At 39.2% G+C, this 17,490-nt stretch overlaps 1 protein-coding gene across 7 annotated transcripts in view; it reads right to left on the minus strand.

Moving 5' to 3' along the window:
* The window catches only part of zfhx3b (zinc finger homeobox 3b), a 331,153-nt gene that overhangs the window by 172,593 nt on the left and 141,070 nt on the right, over positions 1-17,490 (minus strand). For all 7 annotated transcript variants that reach the window (XM_078795720.1, XM_078795721.1, XM_078795719.1 and 4 more), the window contains one exon: positions 718-771. The gene's annotated coding sequence lies outside the window, so the exon portion shown is untranslated. The remainder of the gene's footprint in view (positions 1-717; positions 772-17,490) is intronic.

Genomic DNA, 17,490 nt, shown 5'->3' on the forward strand with positions numbered 1-17,490 from the left:
GTTTGGAGCTTGCATGTTCTTCCCCGTGCATGTGTGGATTTTCTCGGGTACTCCAATTTCCTCCCACATTCCAAAAACATGCTAGGTTAATTGGCGACTCCAAATTGTCCATAGATATGAATGTGAGTGTGAATGGTTGTTTGTCTATATGTGCCCTGTGATTGGCTGGCGACCAGTCCAGTGTGTACCCCGCCTCTCGCCCGAAGACAGCTGGGATAGGCTCCAGCACCCCTGTGACCCTCGTAAGGATAAGCGGTAGGAAATGAATGAATGAATGAATGAAAGAATATATAGAAAACCTGTTTATGACATTGTAAAAACATTTTTGTCATTATTAGAGCCCTCTAGACTAACAATAACACCCCTATAGTAGCTTTATACTCACGCATTAGCATTTCTGGACAGCATACTTTCTGTGGTGATTGTCTAATCAATGTATCAAGCTGACATCTTGTGACCAGTGTAGAAAGCAACATATTACTTTAAATGCAAATTTTGCTTTTTCATCTTTGAAAATGCCCAACTTAGGTTGCTACAATTTGGCTTTTTTATGATATGGCAGTGATTGAACATTGAAAGATTATGAAAGTTTCCACCACAGCCTTACTGATCTAATTTACATTGATGCTCATTTTGCAGTAAAATAGTTTTCAACCAGCGCTTTACTTTTCTGTCCTTTTAAATACTTGTGTGAGTCTGTTACAGAGTTACACGTACCTTGTGTCACAGTAGTCTGTAGGCTGTTCAAACACCTCCCTCACAGAAAGCACCCTGCGAGAGAAACAACACAGCTCATAAGAGCCAAAAAGGACAGGACAGGACGGCACATTGTCAACATTTCCAAGATGAGTCATCCTATCTGATGTCTTTTTTTAACCAAGCCTTCTTCTAATATGTAAAGGTCTGAGGTCTTATGGTGCACACTGGAGACACCATTAATGTAAAGAAAATGTCAGAACAACCCCGTCTAATTGTGTCATTACTAATTCATGTTTATTAATGCGCTGATGTAAGATGGCTGTACACCAGGACCAGGCTTGTCTGGAGTTGTCATTTAAAGCTAATTCCTGGTTGATGATGTCTGCAGGCAATATGTTGTGCATATGGCGGGTGCGGGGCATCTGGCACATGCACACATGGCAGTGACAGTGCCAAGTGGTGTGTGAGTTAAACATGGAAGAAGAGGGGGGTGACTGATAACGCCGGTGTCTCCTGTTGGCCCAGTGCCAGCCCCCCCACCATCCCCTCACACATGGTCCCCTGTGCCTCAGCCCCTCACTACTCCAGAGCCTCTGGGCAAGTGCCCTGTTATTGTTTTCACTGGTAAGCAATTAGCAGCACTTAAGATTTATTTAGTCATGCTCTAATGTGCGCTGATTAGCTGGGGGCCCAAACAAGCCCCCTTCATCCCATCACCATGTCGCCCGCATCAGCATCAGGCTGTGAGGGAATGCGAGGGAGGATGCAGAAGGGCGGGGGAGAGGTTAGGGAAAGGGGTTGAGGTGGAGCAGAGCAAGGAGGATTACATGAGCGCAAGTGCATCAGCACTTTTTTAAGAGATCTTTAGGGGCCTGTTGGCTGAACACATAGCAAGAGGAAAGGGCAAATACAGCCCAGTTACACTTTTATAGAATGCTTTGTGCAAAAACACCCCTGACACCCTCCTGATCCTGGCAGCTTCGTTCGTCATTTGACCCAAGGGGCTCCAGTGGCACGTCACGTGACCATTGCAGTGACCTTACAGGGCAGCTTCAAGCCCCGCCCACAAGTTGGACCGCTCTTTGGAGGCGGTTGTTTGGGTGGCTGCATAATATGAGATACACATGACCCTCAGGGTACCATAAAAAAGAAAAAAAAAAAGATGCACAAGAAACCAGGTCAAAGAGATTATTCACGAGCTTCCAAGCAAAGAAATAAAAGACAAAGAACATGATAAATGAGCTCATGTTGTTTGTGTGTAATGCTTTGGGGGATTTCCACACAATATCCACTAATATGAATTATTTTTATGTCATAGATTTGTTATAGCTGTCAGTGGGTCCTTTATTAAGACAGAGAGATTTTGTGATTTGAGTTGCATTAGCTTAGGCTTTGTTTAGGCCTGATGCTTTCGGCAGTTTATTATTTGCTTTTGGTTATATGACTTTATTACCTGTCCAGGTTTTGTGCAAGTACTGATTTCAGCCAATTCAATCCTCTATACATTTACACGTGAATTAAATATAAATATTATTTTTAGTGGAAAAAAAAACACTGAAAATAATAACATTCACTGCGGCAGCTTAGAAATCAAGCATTTTTTTAAACATCAGGAATTGAGCAGGATTAATCCATACAGTATTACACCTTCTTTTGCTGCTTTAGAAAAAAAAAAATGTTCCAAAAGCATTGTGCAGATGAAGGTCAAACGCAGGTTCAGCTGCATGTGCACAGCCGATACATATGCATATACAAAAGCCATCAATCTTTGTAGCTTGGAAGGCTTTGGAGAAAATTGAACAGCTAAAAAGCAAAGACAGAAAAAAAATGCTGATGCAAGATATCATCAGCACCATTGTTGTGTGTCGAGTGCTGACGGTTAGATGCTCTGTAATCATCGCAGAACTGCAACACCTCCTCACTCAACTATTGCCTAAAAATCACTATGCAGTCTAAGAGTTGCGGTGCTGTAAATGAAATATTGCTTTCCATTTTTATCTCCAGCAAGGGGAGGACAGGGGCTCAAAACCAATCAGAATCTTACAGGCTAACCCTTGACCTTTTTCATCTCAATATGACTAGAATTATCTGGCAGAAAATTAGAAGCGTCTCGCTATTGTTGGCAGACAGAAGCAGGTGGAGGTTATTTCAAGATAAACGCCCCGGTGTTCACGACAATTGCACGGTACATACGAAAAGAGAAACATTTCTCTGAAAAGTCACATGATTGCATGCACACACATACTACGTATGTGTAGAGTGATTCATCTTGATTATTCCGCACTGCCGTATTACGGCATATCACAAGCATTAGTTGGGCACACATCTCTGCATGCATTTGTATAATGGTGTGAGTACTAAAAAAGCACCACCTTAAAAGGCAAATCTGAAGCCCGAGTTTTAAAATGGAAGGCAGGTGATTATATTCCCTTCATTTTGTTGGTCTCCATAGGCAACTAGCTCATTGCAGGCTGTTTTACAAACAGCAGCAGGGAAGGAGATAATATGCTCCCGGTAACAAAGCCAATGTGGGATGAATGTCAAAGAAGCTAATGGAAGACTGGAATGACATGGCCACATGATGCGGTGATTGTGAGAACCAGTAACTGATCATCAGTGCAAGCATGCACACCCACAAATAACACCGACGCTACCAAGATTTGTTTGCCATTTGCTGGTTGGCAACTTAGCAAGATTTCCACAAAACTTTGTCGAGGATTGAGTATATAACATATACTAAACATGGTACATATAACATATTTAAATGTTTTTAATCATTTTATTATTATATAAATAATAATATAAAAATGGTTCCACTCATTCATCTTACATCAGTCTCCACGGACCAAGAGGTCGTCAAACAGATGAAAATAAACACATGCTAAAAACACCATTCTATTTTTTCCCATCCATATCTACAATGATCCCAAAATATTGAATATTCAGTTGAATACACATTTTGGTGCACTATGATGAAGTTAACCAGTAGCAAGTGCTTTCCATACGGTAGCTCACATATTTTTGACAGTCGGCGTTAAGGTGTTAAAGTATTTAATCTAATTCCTCATCAAAGTGTCGCCATTGGGGTTTAACAGCTGATAACAGCCACTGAATCTGAGAAATGGTGCAGTTAGTGTAACAACTTATAGGCATGACTTCTTATTTGTGAAGTATGGTGAAAGTAGCTTTTTTTTTTTTTTTTTTACCCATCATTGTTTTTTTCCATGACCTCTGTGGGGTCCTTAATAATATGACCCATTGAATAACCAGCTAAAACATTATACATTGAAAAGTATGCAAAATCACATTAAAATCATTTGAATGTTTCAACTTAATGATAACTTTATTCCAAAGCAGGATAAAAAAAAAAACATTTTATAGGCTGCTTTTAGTAGACATACAATAATATAATCCTAATTATTTATTTTTCACTTATCCCGACATGTTGGTGACTGTCTCATATTGCCAAGTTGTATTATAATTTAGCCTGTCAACATGTACCTGCATTGTTAAATAGTCTTTTGGAATGAGCATAAATATAAAACTGAACTGGAATCCAATCACATGCACATTCTACAATTAAAAAAATGTTATTAAATTTAATAAAATTAAATCACCAGTCACAACATCACACACACCAACACACTCCAGTGATGCTTTTACAAAGATAACAATGTTTAATCCCAAACAGTCTGAACTGTATTAATTTCTATTGGCCGCATATTGTTTATTATTGTGGTTGTAGTTTTGCAGTGGTGCAATGGTCTGCACTGCATCATCCTGACACTTTCTAATATTTTGTCCCTCTCGTCTCAGGTTGCTAAATATGGTAGGTACATATATAAATATTAAATATGGTAAATAAAATATTAGAATCACATCTCAGAATGATGTAATGCAGTTCTGTACCACCCCGAGCAACTACATTAATAAATATGATGTTAAATCTGTACCTCTCTGACAATATTAGTCAAAACTGGACATTAATACACTTTGCAAGTGCTTTTTATGTTTTTATTCCAGCTCTCGTAGTGAATCTCATTTGATTGTGCATGTGTACCCAATATAAATGTTTATTAATATAAATAACTTGATCAGTAACTTAGATGAATTAAAAAAAACATGCGTGTTGACTGTTGATATATAAATGATCCTGACCATAAATGTGAAGTAGCAAATACAAATGCAAATGTGTTTCTGTTCTCTAACAAAAGTAGATAGTTCTATCCAACATATGTCAACAGCGAGCCATGCTTCCAAAATAAGTGAATATATTAACATTTTTCTTCTCGTTCTGCACTTTTAGCAAGCATTATTCTCTATTATGCTGCATGTGTAATGTTACAGAGGGTCACAGGCTAGTGCTGCTTTAAATGTTATATTTCCATGATTGGTTCATTTTCTCCATTTCCTGTTCATTGTGCGAGAGCAAGCTCCATTGTCTGAGGCGAGATTCTGCTGGGCCCTCAGAGGGGCCATCCCCAGGGAGCACTGCATCTTTTATTAATCAGGGGCGCTGCGCCACAGCCCTGCTTATCTAATTTAGCAGCCTGCCTCGGCTTCTGCTATGTTGGGCTTGGTCTGGAAAGAAGGCGTTGGGGTGCTGGGTGCAGTTGGTTGGAGATAGGATGGGGGTTGGGGTGCTTCCTTCATATTTTTCCCTACACATTGTGGGTGATGCTCGGGTATGGTGGGGGGTTGTGTCAGGGGCTCACCACTTATCAGACACCTCGTCACCAAGTTTTAGGACCGAATCACAATACAGCAAATTACCTTCTGCTGACAAGGAAAAATGAGCACTGGCCTCATATGAAAAAAAAATAGATTGTCAAGAAGAGGTGACACATTGATTGCTTAGTATGCGGATCCACCAGGCGGAGGTTCATAGGTAACCTCCCTATATATATGTAGAAGAGCTACATTAGCTGGTGAAGTAAGGGGCGAAAAAAATGCAAACACTATGTTTGACTGAACTAGCGGAGCCCATTAGGCCGCCATATTTTAGTCGAGCATGGTGTCTGTGCTGAGCGCCCATGAACCCACCAAAAGTGAAAGCAGTTTGGAGTTCAGTACAAGATATACTGATGGTAAACAGAATATGCGCATCAGCCCCCCCACCCCCACTCTCTCTTTCTCATCTGTGTCATAGCACAGATGAATCAGTGTCGCCGGTGTTGAGAGCACTTACTGTCAACCCTGGCGCCCTGGGCTATGGCACTGATGGACACAAACTATAAAATATCAGCCCCCTGGGGAGACATTGCTCAAGCGCTGGCCACAGCCCCGAGGGGGTGTGATCTGGTCAGCGTGCACGTGTTTGTCTGAGTGTGCCGGGAGAGCAATAGGGCGATGTGTTTTGTCTGTGGAGTCTGTTGTTATCCTGTGCGAATGGCCATGCGTGTCCACCCATGTGGAGCATCTACATTAAGAACAAGAGCACTTAGAGGAGCTCAACTAAAAGAGTCTATTCGTAGTAGAGTCTAGCCTGCTAACATTGGAGCAATACTGTAAATTGGGAAAAATGGATGGAAATGCTCAAGGCAAGTCTGTAATTGATATAAAAATAAATTTTTGTCATTTGTGATCATGTGGGTGGCAACAATGTACAATAAAAGTGCCACGCCATAGGAAATAGCACATGGTGCGTCTCAATTTTTTTTTTATGAAAATTATATTTGTGGCCTCCCCAGTGGGTTGTGCTCAAAATGCTTTAGAAGACACGTGTAATCCTCAAAGTTTTATGATCATTAAATAAATGGTTAATGTCTTACGGTCAAGTCCATTCCAAGCCCCTGTAAATACATTCTGCTTCATGGCAGCCATGTTCTTCCAACCTTTCATTCATTCATTTTCTACCGCTTATCCTCACAAGAGTCACAGGGGTGCTGGAGCCTATCCCAGCTGTCTTCAAGCGAGAGGCGGGGTACACCCTGGACTGGTCGCCAGCCAATCACAGGGCACATATAGACAAACAACCATTCACACTCACATTCATACCTATGGACAATTTGGAGTCGCCAATTAACCTAGCATGTTTTTGGAATGTGGGAGGAAACCGGAATACCCAGAGAAAACCCACGCATGCACGGGGAGAACATGAATACTCCACACAGAGATGGCCGAGAGTGGAATTGAACTCTGACCAATCGGCTGCCATGCAGCCATTTTTCCAACCAAAATTTCTCAAAATTTACAGGCATGTGTTTGTCCCTCCTCTAAAGGTGTGTACCAAATTTTGTAGTGATTTGGCTAAAAACGCTACAATTAATGTGCATCTTTTGCAGAGCACATTGAGCTGTGTGAGAAATCTCAAGTCAGTCCAACCAATGGGTGTAATTGTGGAGTTTAATATAATAATGTTTTTGTCTGAAAAATAACAACACAGGTAATAACACAGTAGGGTAGCATATGTTTTGCCAAATGTTGAACGTTTTTGTGTCCAGCAGTTCAGCAGTAAAAAAAAGTCAGTTTACATACACAAGTCCATATAGAGGTGTCTGTTCCAAAAACATAATACATGTCTTTATGCCTGTTATCCAAGGTGATTTCACAGTTCTGTTTTCATCCAACTGTAATTAATTTTAGTGAGGTTCCTTCAGTAAGCATGGGGACACAGGATTCAAACTTAGGTGTGGACCAAGTCAACTGATCTAGTATGGTTCCAAACAAACACCGGTGCCATTCATCAACAATGTGTTAACTGTATCGCAGCGTTATACCTACAGGTACATTCATGTTAGATAATGTTTCATGTTATGTTTGTTCACTCTATTGCAGCCCTTATGGAAAATCTTCCTTTGTTTATAGTCCCAACTCAGGAAGCCAATACATGAACCACAAAAAGTGAACTGCATTGTCCGCTGACAAATTCAGGAAAATGATCTGCATCAAAGACAAAAGACAATTATTAGTCATTTCCATATCACAGCACTGTTATCCTCCCATAGAGCTTCCTCTGACAAATTCCACAAGCTTTTTTTTTATAAGCCCAGACAAAACCTATAAGCATGCAACTGGATTAGAATACTTTAATGGAATCAATCAATAAAGTCAATGGCTCTGTCTGTCATGTCCCATTTCAGCTGCACTGTGTTACTATAACCTTTTATCCAACTAGTCTGGATGGTTTAAAAATGGAACTAGAAGATTTTGAAATGGAGAGGAATAAAAGAGGGGACACAAAGCCTCTGCTTTCCACAGATCATTTGCAGCAAGGTCAAAATAGTAAATATGTATGCACGTGCACTCAACTTATGATCATTACTAACAGCACACCTAATGTACTATATGGCCTTACATTTTGTGTGAGATGACATATTGTAGAGAGGAGAGGGAAGAAAATACTCAATTAACATAAATATAGACGTCTCTAAACATTGCTTACTATTCTTCCAGGTATTGACTATTCAATTACACTGTCTGCAGCTGCTTGATTGGCCTAATATAAGTATATTAGCAAGGATCCTTTGGGATTCAAGGACAAAGGCATTGAGATGAACATAACACTGTGCTGCAATAACACAAAAGACAGTGGTGCAACTTTCTTCAAAGGTGCATATACAAAACAAATACATAATGACACACGGGATCAAGCATATTGCCAGCATGAATATGCAATCGGAAATACTGTATGTAGCATGCTCTTCATCGTTTCCTATGAGCTGAAGTGTAGTTGCTTTGTTTTTTAAAAATTCATTTTTATTTTTATTTTAGCTCTGTTTCAGAAAAAGTGAAATGAATTTCTCACTTTTGTTTAATTGGTTAAGTGAATTCTGAATTTTTTTCATTTAAATGAAATAGTTTTGTAGTTTTTGTAAAAAACCTTCTACTCTCAGGAATCTCTGTGTGGAGTTTGCATGTTCTCCCCGTGCATGCGTGGGTTTTCTCCGGGTACTCCGGTTTCCTCCCACATTCCAAAACCATGATAGGTTAATTGGCGACTCCAAATTGTCTATAGGTATGAATCTATATGTGCCCTGTAATTGGCTGGCGACCAGTCCAGGGTGTACCCCGCCTCTCGCCTGAAGACAGCTGGGATAGGCTCCAGCATACCCTGCGATCCTCACGAAGATAAGCAGTAGAAAATGAATGAATGAATGAATTAAGAATATAGAAAACCTGTTTATGACATTGTAAAAACATTTTTTAGTCATTGTTAGAGCCCTCTAGACTAATAATAACACCCCTATAGTACCTTTATACTCACACATTAGAATTTCTGGACAGCATACTTTCTGTGGCTCTTGTCTCATCAATGTATCAAGCTGACATATTGTGACCAGTGTAGAATACAACATATTACTTTAAATGCAAATTTTGCTTTTTCATCTTTGAAAATGCCCAAGTTAGGTCCAAGAATGCTTCAATTTTGCTGAAATACTAGAGCATAGCTAACCGCAAACAGTAATAATTTAGTAATGTATTTGTTTTTTTAAACCCTGATAAAATAAAGCAGCAAATTTTCGAGGGACGACTATACGATTATTGCTCATGCTTTCCAAAATACAATAATTTTAACTCACTAGACGCTCCATTCAGTACACCTGAAATCAAATGAGATCCAATACGGGAGGAAAACGTGTTGTGATGTGCAATAGCTTACTGTAAGAACAACAATACAATACAGCTGGCATTTATGAAATAGCAGCAGCTTGAAATAGAAACCCAAAGGAACGTTATGAAACTGTTACTCTATTCTTGAGGTGTATCGACAGCAGCCCGCCTTTACATTATCCAGCCTCGCTACCAAGAGTGCTGCTGTAGTGTTAGGTATCGCAATCACATTTTCCCTTAAACAATACACATTCAACATTACACACAATATAAACCACACATGCTCGATGCTCATATGGACTGTCTTGATAAATACTTCCAATTGGAGGCTGAAGGGGATTGCAGGCTATGAGAGTCACTTGAGTGAAGCACTAGACTACCAGGCCTTCCAGCACACACTAAAATTCATCTATAATTTGTGATGAGTGTAATGCCATCTCCACTTTATGATGATGTGATATTCTTCACCTCTGCCACAGCCAGTGAGGCCAAGAGCTGGCAGTCTTATGATGAGGTGCCTTAAGAGTTCAGTTTAGGGGAAAGAGAGGCAGAGAGAAGATGGCTGTATATGGAAAAAGCTGCTGATCGCTATATGAATTCCATCCTGGACTTGAACATGTTTTGTGAATGTATTATCTCATTAAGACGACAAGTGAATTTGTCAACTAAAAAATATTCTGTGACAATGATCTCCTTATTCAACATATGTCGTCAATGCGTCACTTCCTGAGAAACGCCGTGTTAATGTATGAATTTCCGCAAAGTAAGATTCAATATTACGAAACGAAATGTTTTCGCAGTTATATCATAGAAAACCTTTGTATGACTTCTTAAATATAATTTTTACCATTATAAAAACCCTGTAGACTAGAAATAACATCCCTATTATCACCTTTACACACAGTTATTCTTTTTTTATAACATATGCTGTATAAATACTGTATATACTAACAATTCTAATGTGCAAGTTAATAGGCAAAATTACATTTGTAACAATTAAACAAAACTGACAAATGTGTTTTTTATTGGCGTTATGATTGAGATGATGGACAGTTCCATTGATGTCATGACTAAAATGGTGAAAATATATTCCTGTGATAGGAACTTTATTCAAATGACTGCCAAATATTAAGGGGGTCTTCCTTGACCACTGTGCCTTATCTCTATGAATTTTGAAATGTCCTACTATTTATTATGTCATAATGTCTACTGTGAAATATATTGTTAAAATAACAAAATTTTCTGTTTTCCGTTCCTGAATACTAAACAAAACTTTTGCATAGAAATATAATATGCAACATGTATATTTTCTCATGTCTCAGCTTTCAGACCAAACATCAATCTTCACATCACAACCTAATGAGACCTCATCAGAATAAAAACAGCCAGCCATTAAATGTCTGCCCAGTGCTACAGACCTACACCGCACGCACACACACACACACACACACACACACACACTTGTTAAGGGAGGCATGGCATCCTGGTTTTGTTGAGGATTATGTCCACCAGGGAGATCTCATGAGGAAAACCTAATTTGCTGTGTGGATTGCTACGCGGTTATGCTGCTTCTGGATGTTATGAATAAGTAAACAACAACATTTTTCCAGTCGTTTAATCTCCAAAGCACAGCAATTAGTAAGTCTGTAGTTTTTGCTGCCTTTTTATCTGTGCTTATTATTATTATTGAAATGCCAGGCTCTTATTTAGCTCAAGGATGAATAATAAATAAACCATAATTACGATCTTCAATGAGCTGACGGCTTGACTGGGCCCATTGGTGACTCCCAACTCCAATCTCCCCTCCAACCCCCCCTCTGTCTTTAATTGGATCTTTGTAATTAGTTTCTCTGATGGATCTGGGAGGTCTGTGGCGTCCTCTACTATGTTCATTAGTGCTCCTGTGGAAGGGTTCAGCTTAAAAAAATGGTCTGTCCCTCACATGTCATATCACTAGATGCGAGCCCACCTGAGTCCAGTAGCAGCACATGTGCAGTCAAGTTCGAGTCCAGAACCTGCACCACAAAAGTATAATGAGCATATTTATTCACGGCAAGTGTGCTTCGACACTATTCCACCATTTCCATAAATGTACAGTCAGACTGTAATCATATGGATAGTGTAAGGCAGTACATGGCTGCAAGTAATATTATGTGTGGGCTTTGACTTGCTATTAAAAAAGTGACCAGCCTTTTTTCAGATGCAAGCATGCAGAATACACACACACACACACGGATATCCACATGTACAATATGCAGCTCCATAATATGCAGTCCCCCTCCAGCACCCCAACACCATTTCCCCGCTTTTTCCTCCCCACCCTCCTCTGGACAGGCAACACTAGACATCTCTCCCTAATCAGCAGCCTTGTCTCGCTCAGACCGGTTGCCATAGTAATATGCCGGCTGGTCGACATGGCAACCACTCCGAGGTCCACTATTAAATGAAAAAAGAGAGAGGGAGAGAAAGGGATGGGGAGATGTGAGTGGGGATGAGAGAAAGGGGGAGATGGGGAGAGACAGGGGGGACAGGGCGAGGTTGTCCAAGATGGGGGAAGGGGTGGGGTGTCACAGGAGGGGAAAAATGAAAAACGGGGGGGAATGAGCAAAGAAAAATGAGGAGCGTGACAGGGAGAAGGAGGGGTTAGCGTGGTACGAATATGTGTTGTACCTATTGCATTGTGTGCTATTAAAAGCTCGGGAAATATGCAACAATGCCATTAACTTAATGCATGACGTCATTTACATTTACTCTTATGAATTTATACACTTGAAAAATGCTGGCGCAGCTCGATTCCAATCTGGATAAAGGATCGTAAACTAATAGCGTGTTTTAAGAGCTACTTATGTGATTATCATCAGTCCACATTAGACATGCCTAAAAATATGTTCAGAAGAAATTAATATTTATAAAGTATAAAGGTTTTATGGACTGCACAGCCATTATTACGATCAAGGAAGGAATATGAAAACGTTTATGTTGGAAAGCGATAAAACGGTCCTTTTTACGACAGAAGCAAATGAAGGAGCGTTGGTATTATTTTTCCAACAGGAAGTATCCTGCATGTGTTCCACTTGATATGTCACTTTGGGTGAAATATGTAAAATGGGTGCAATTCCCAGGATCCAGCACATGCCGGATGGTTCCTGGAGACGTATTGTCATCATGGTGGCACTTTTTCACAACTAAAGTGACATTTTGCCAGGGCTCGCACACACATGCATCACGGTGTGATCTCCCTCAATCACTCTTAGCTCACTCCCTCCGTCTTCATTTCTTATTTGCACCTCACCTCTATCTTGGTGGTGTCTACGCCTTTTTATCACAGCGCCTCGCTCCCTTTGACCACTTCTCTCTGTCTTGCTTTCCCCAAATGTCTGACTCTTTAATGAATAAAATGTCAGTCCATCAAGATGCCACCACGAAATAGCATTTGTTGCCTCGCGTGCCAAATTCCTCCATGAATTGGAGCCCTTGCTCGTATTTCCTTCCTCCCCCGAAGCAGCTTATGAAAGATAGCTAATTGCATGTCCACATTGTGCCTTCAGTCCCCGCTTCCCCAGTGCACCATTCAGAGGCAATTAAAGTGAGCTTAAACAGAGTAAGAAAGTGCGTCATCCTCTTAATGCAATTAAGGAAATGTGCACATAAACATACAGTTACTCTGAAAATGAAACGTGAAACAGCAACACACAGACACAACACATGGGAGGTGGGTTCATCTATCAACTTCCAATAGGAAAACATGATGTTTTTCCAAGAAATTAAGTCTCTTTGCATTACTTTAAAATTATATTTTTGCAAATTTTTGCATGTAACAAAATAGGAACACTTATAAACATAGGTAAAAAAAAAACATTCAAATTTAGTGCAAAGTTACCTAAAGATAGCATTTTTTTTAACATTTACAGAACACAGCGTTAAGCTTAATAACACGATTTTAGGCACGCCATCTGCAGCATAAAGGAGTGTACAATTTTAGTGCTATAACAACTTTTTTGTGCTGCTTCAACATTTAATGCTGAAATCTGAGAGAGACTTTCACGTTAAAGGAATTTTCCAAAAGATCCACACTTTAATTAGGAGGAAAAACACAGCGTTTTTGAATTACGGTGCTTACGATTTTAGTCACATATCTTGTTTAAAAATTCATAAATCCCCTGACTACTTTTAAATCATTGCAGAATAAATGATTTACTTTGCAAAATATAGTATCTTTTTGGAAGGTTGATGGCATGTCCACCATGTGTCTGCGGAGATTCCCAACAATCCAGTCCGTGGTTAATCCACAAAGGTTGAACCAGATGACTGGACTCTTCGTGTTTATTGAAGACATTTTCTTCAGCCCTGATTCAACCTTTACAGATTGCATTTCCACCATGTTTGAGGACGGTGTTGCAGCAGCGACTCATGCCAGCATCATTCATAACTTTTGGCTGGAATTTTATTATTCGGATGATTCACCATTTGTTATTTTCTATGAAATATGCCCATGAATAGAAACATGGTTATAGGGTGTACCCCACCTCTCACCTGAAGTCAGCTGGGATAGGCTCCAGCATACCCCGCGACCCTCGTGAGGAAAAGCGATAGAAAATGAATGAATGTTTAGGACATTGTAAAAACATTTTTAGTCATTATTAGAGCCCTCTAGACTAACAATAACACCCCAATAGTACCTTTATGCTCACACATTGGAATTTCTGGACAGCATACTTTCCCTTTGTGAGGATATATTTATGTATGTTATGTATATTTGAATGTACATTACGATACCACACATGTCTGAAAATCTATTTGCGTAACATTTTCTGTACTTGCTGTTTGCTGTATTTTTTTATCACACTATAACTGTATTATTATAAGCACTCAGTGGTTGCGTTCAAAGGCACCACGTAATTTAAACTGAATTCACATATTTTGAGTTTTTTTTCATGGGTTTTCCGAGCATGTGATGTTACTGTGATGTTCAAAGTTCAGAGTGTCTGTGAATGCACCTCGCAGTAGTGTGGTGAGAACGAGGAAGCAAACGGAGAGGCGTTTTTTGCAACACATACTGTATATGCTGTTGGAATTGCACTGTTATTCATGTGTTCATTTCAAAATAAAGTAATAAAGATTGCCCGACTCTGCGTGACTGTCGAAAAATACAAAAATAAATACACACATAAAATTGTATCAAAACAAAATTCCACAACCACCCTGCAATAGCTTACACCTTACAATGTTTTATTGCAAGCTCATTTCACTCATTCACTCCTTCATGATTACATTTTAAGACACAAGTAGTGCATGTGAGATAGTTTTGCACGGCATATATCAACTTTTTGTGCATGATTCTGTGCATATTCTACACTATATATTGTAATTTGTTGTTTTGTTGTTTTGAGATGAACGACTTGGAGAAGGGTCTTGACAAAATAATGCCATTGCACTGGTTAAGTGGTTCTCTGCCTTTTTGTGGTAGCGTCTATCACCTCAGTGTCTCTCATTAGTGCCCTGATGGTGGAAATACATGCTCTGTAATAATTATCGATTGGCTCGTCAAGAGAAATTACCCACAATGCAATATTTCTGTGTTTCAGGTCAAGTTTATTATCCTGTATGCGTAGAACCAAACTGAGAGGTCCCACAAATCTAACTAACTAGTTTATAGACACATAACATGTTTTAGGCAGGTTCTTACATTGATTTCTTGTAATGTACAAATATGGTTTATGCTATGGGTAGGTGTGTTGTTTTTCTTTTTTTTTTTTTTTTTTGCTTTTCTTGGCGGAATGAAACATGATTCATTATCAACACTAGAATTTTGCTCCAGAAAAATATATTTGCATGGAACAATTATGATCTACAAGAGATTTACAGGTCAGGTGATATGCAATAAAATGTGAAAATATGGGTTGATACTGTATAGACACTACTGACTGTTTTTCAGGTGTTTTGTTTAAGTTTCATAGTAAAATGCTACACTAAGTGTAAAGATTACGTATTGAGCTACACTGAACTCTGACTTAAAGGAAAACTACACTTTTTGGGAATGTTGCCCATCATCATTCCACCATCTTTATCTGATAAACAAACTGATAAATATCTGATAAACTTATAAACATATAAAAAACAGCTAAAAAGAGTCAGCTAAGAATACACGTAATGGAACACACCGATTCCACTCCGAATCATTGTCTGCCCCTCAAAATAGATACGTATGTCAGACCCGAATATACTGTGGTGCTCAGCTGTACTGCACGTATGTTTGGGTTTCTAGATACAACTTTAATTTGAGACACAGTTGCAAGAAAACAGCAGCATGAACTGCTCTGAGAAGGAAACAAGCATGTTTTTACTCTTTAACCAAGGCTGGACTGTGGCCTGTGGAACTTGAGGAGGAGCCACTGAGGGTGTCTTTGGGGACAGGTTTGTTTTCTTTCCCCTACAGTAACTCCTAACAGTTTTCACCATGTAATTAAAAACTAAGCTATTTATTAGCCGCTAGTTTGCTTTTACTAGAATATTTTTTGCCCGTTTTGTGCCAACCCAATCTCACAGGCCTCATCTATTTACTGGAGTACATTAATGATATGAATAATTTGCATACATATTAAAGATCAGTCATAGAGGTATTAATTATGAAATGTTAAATCTTATTTACCTATTGTACCATTGCTATATGTGAGAAATAACTCTTTAGTGGATTACATTAGGATATGCTTGGGTAAAAAGTAGTTTCACATTGTTGAAAATCTGTGAATTTTGTTCATGTCAGACGTATTATGAGATCACATGAGCACATGATTACAAATCATTTCAGCCATTCAGTGGCTTTCTATGAAACTTCCCTATGGTAATAAACATAATGCAAAAAAATCCAAACGTCAGTAAGAGGAAAAATTTTAAACTCAATGTCACAAACTCCTTAATAGGTCTAAATCACTTCACACAACAATAAAAATCAAGATAAGTGGCTGACATATTTGGAGAAAAAGGCGTACTATCAATTTGATCCAGTGTTAAGCATATAGTGGCTGTGCAGTTAAATCTGTAACGCTGGTCCTAAAAGCAAGTGGTTCTTAAAATGTACTTGATTTTGGCATGCAAAATGATGCCATCCCACTTCCAGTGACACGGGAACAACAGAGAAATACAAGACGATGACTCATAACTGCACCACAATGAATCAAATGGAGGCTTTTGCCACCTTTGTTGCCGCAACCACCCTTTCTCCAGCCCAAACACGATCGCAATCTTTTTCTGGTACCAAATGTAAAGTCCATCTGCACCCCAAATCCCTCCCAATTATAAAAGGTCCTTGAGTTGCTGTTTTGCTCCCTTCTTTAGCGCCTGTCTGATTACTGAGTGTGGGGCATGCGCCGCATGCAATCAGCCGCAAAGCGCACAGGACCAAGAGGACTTGGGGGTTGGAGGTAGGGGGGGGCAGTCAATCCAAAAACACTGCAAAAAAATAAACTAAAAGGGGACTTGTGGACCGCAATTACAGGCCATTCAGGCGGGCCTCAGCGCCAGCACTCGCAAGCGTCTGTGATTTCCGACAGAAAAGCTTATTAGCTATTATTGGAGGAAATAGAAACTAGGTGACTTGAAATGGCAAAGTAATGTTAAAAGGGAGGGGGGGAATAGTTGGGAGACCCTCTGACCCAGGTCTCCCATGGGCCCCATTGCGCTGTCAGAGGGGACACACCACAACTCAAACTCATCATGCACCCTTTCCTATTTGGCGAATCTCTAAGACATATACTGTTCTGTTATTGTGATATTAGAAATACTAAAGCTAAAGATCTAAATCACATGATCAAATACAGTAGTTTGCTTTAATATTGTGACAGGATTCAATGTTCATACACCTTTTAAATGATGATGATGACTCTATAACCCTTTTAAGTTCAGTTTTCAAGCTTTTTAGTGGTAAATTAAAAACGTATTTGAGTATTCATTCATTTGATCCGATTTAATATACAGTAACTACATTGGATAGCATTTATTTTGTGTCCAAAATATTTATTATGATTAAAAAAAGTGATAATTTCTCCTTAAAATTGCAAGCACCGGCTTTTATTTTCTTTTTATGTTTAATGACTTGATTTAGCGAGACAATGTCTTCATCGTGTGTGAAACTGAATAGCAACAAATGGACAAACAATTTCTCACATTTCATTAAAAAATAATTTATGCCAAATAGAATATGCTGTAAGCACCATAATATGTTTTTTTTTTATTTAGGAT

The sequence above is a fragment of the Doryrhamphus excisus genome, linkage group LG13 (genome assembly GCF_037039965.1).
Source record: "Doryrhamphus excisus strain RoL-2023G ecotype Guam linkage group LG13, RoL_Dexc_Guam_v1.1, whole genome shotgun sequence".
NCBI lineage: Eukaryota > Metazoa > Chordata > Actinopteri > Syngnathiformes > Syngnathidae > Doryrhamphus > Doryrhamphus excisus.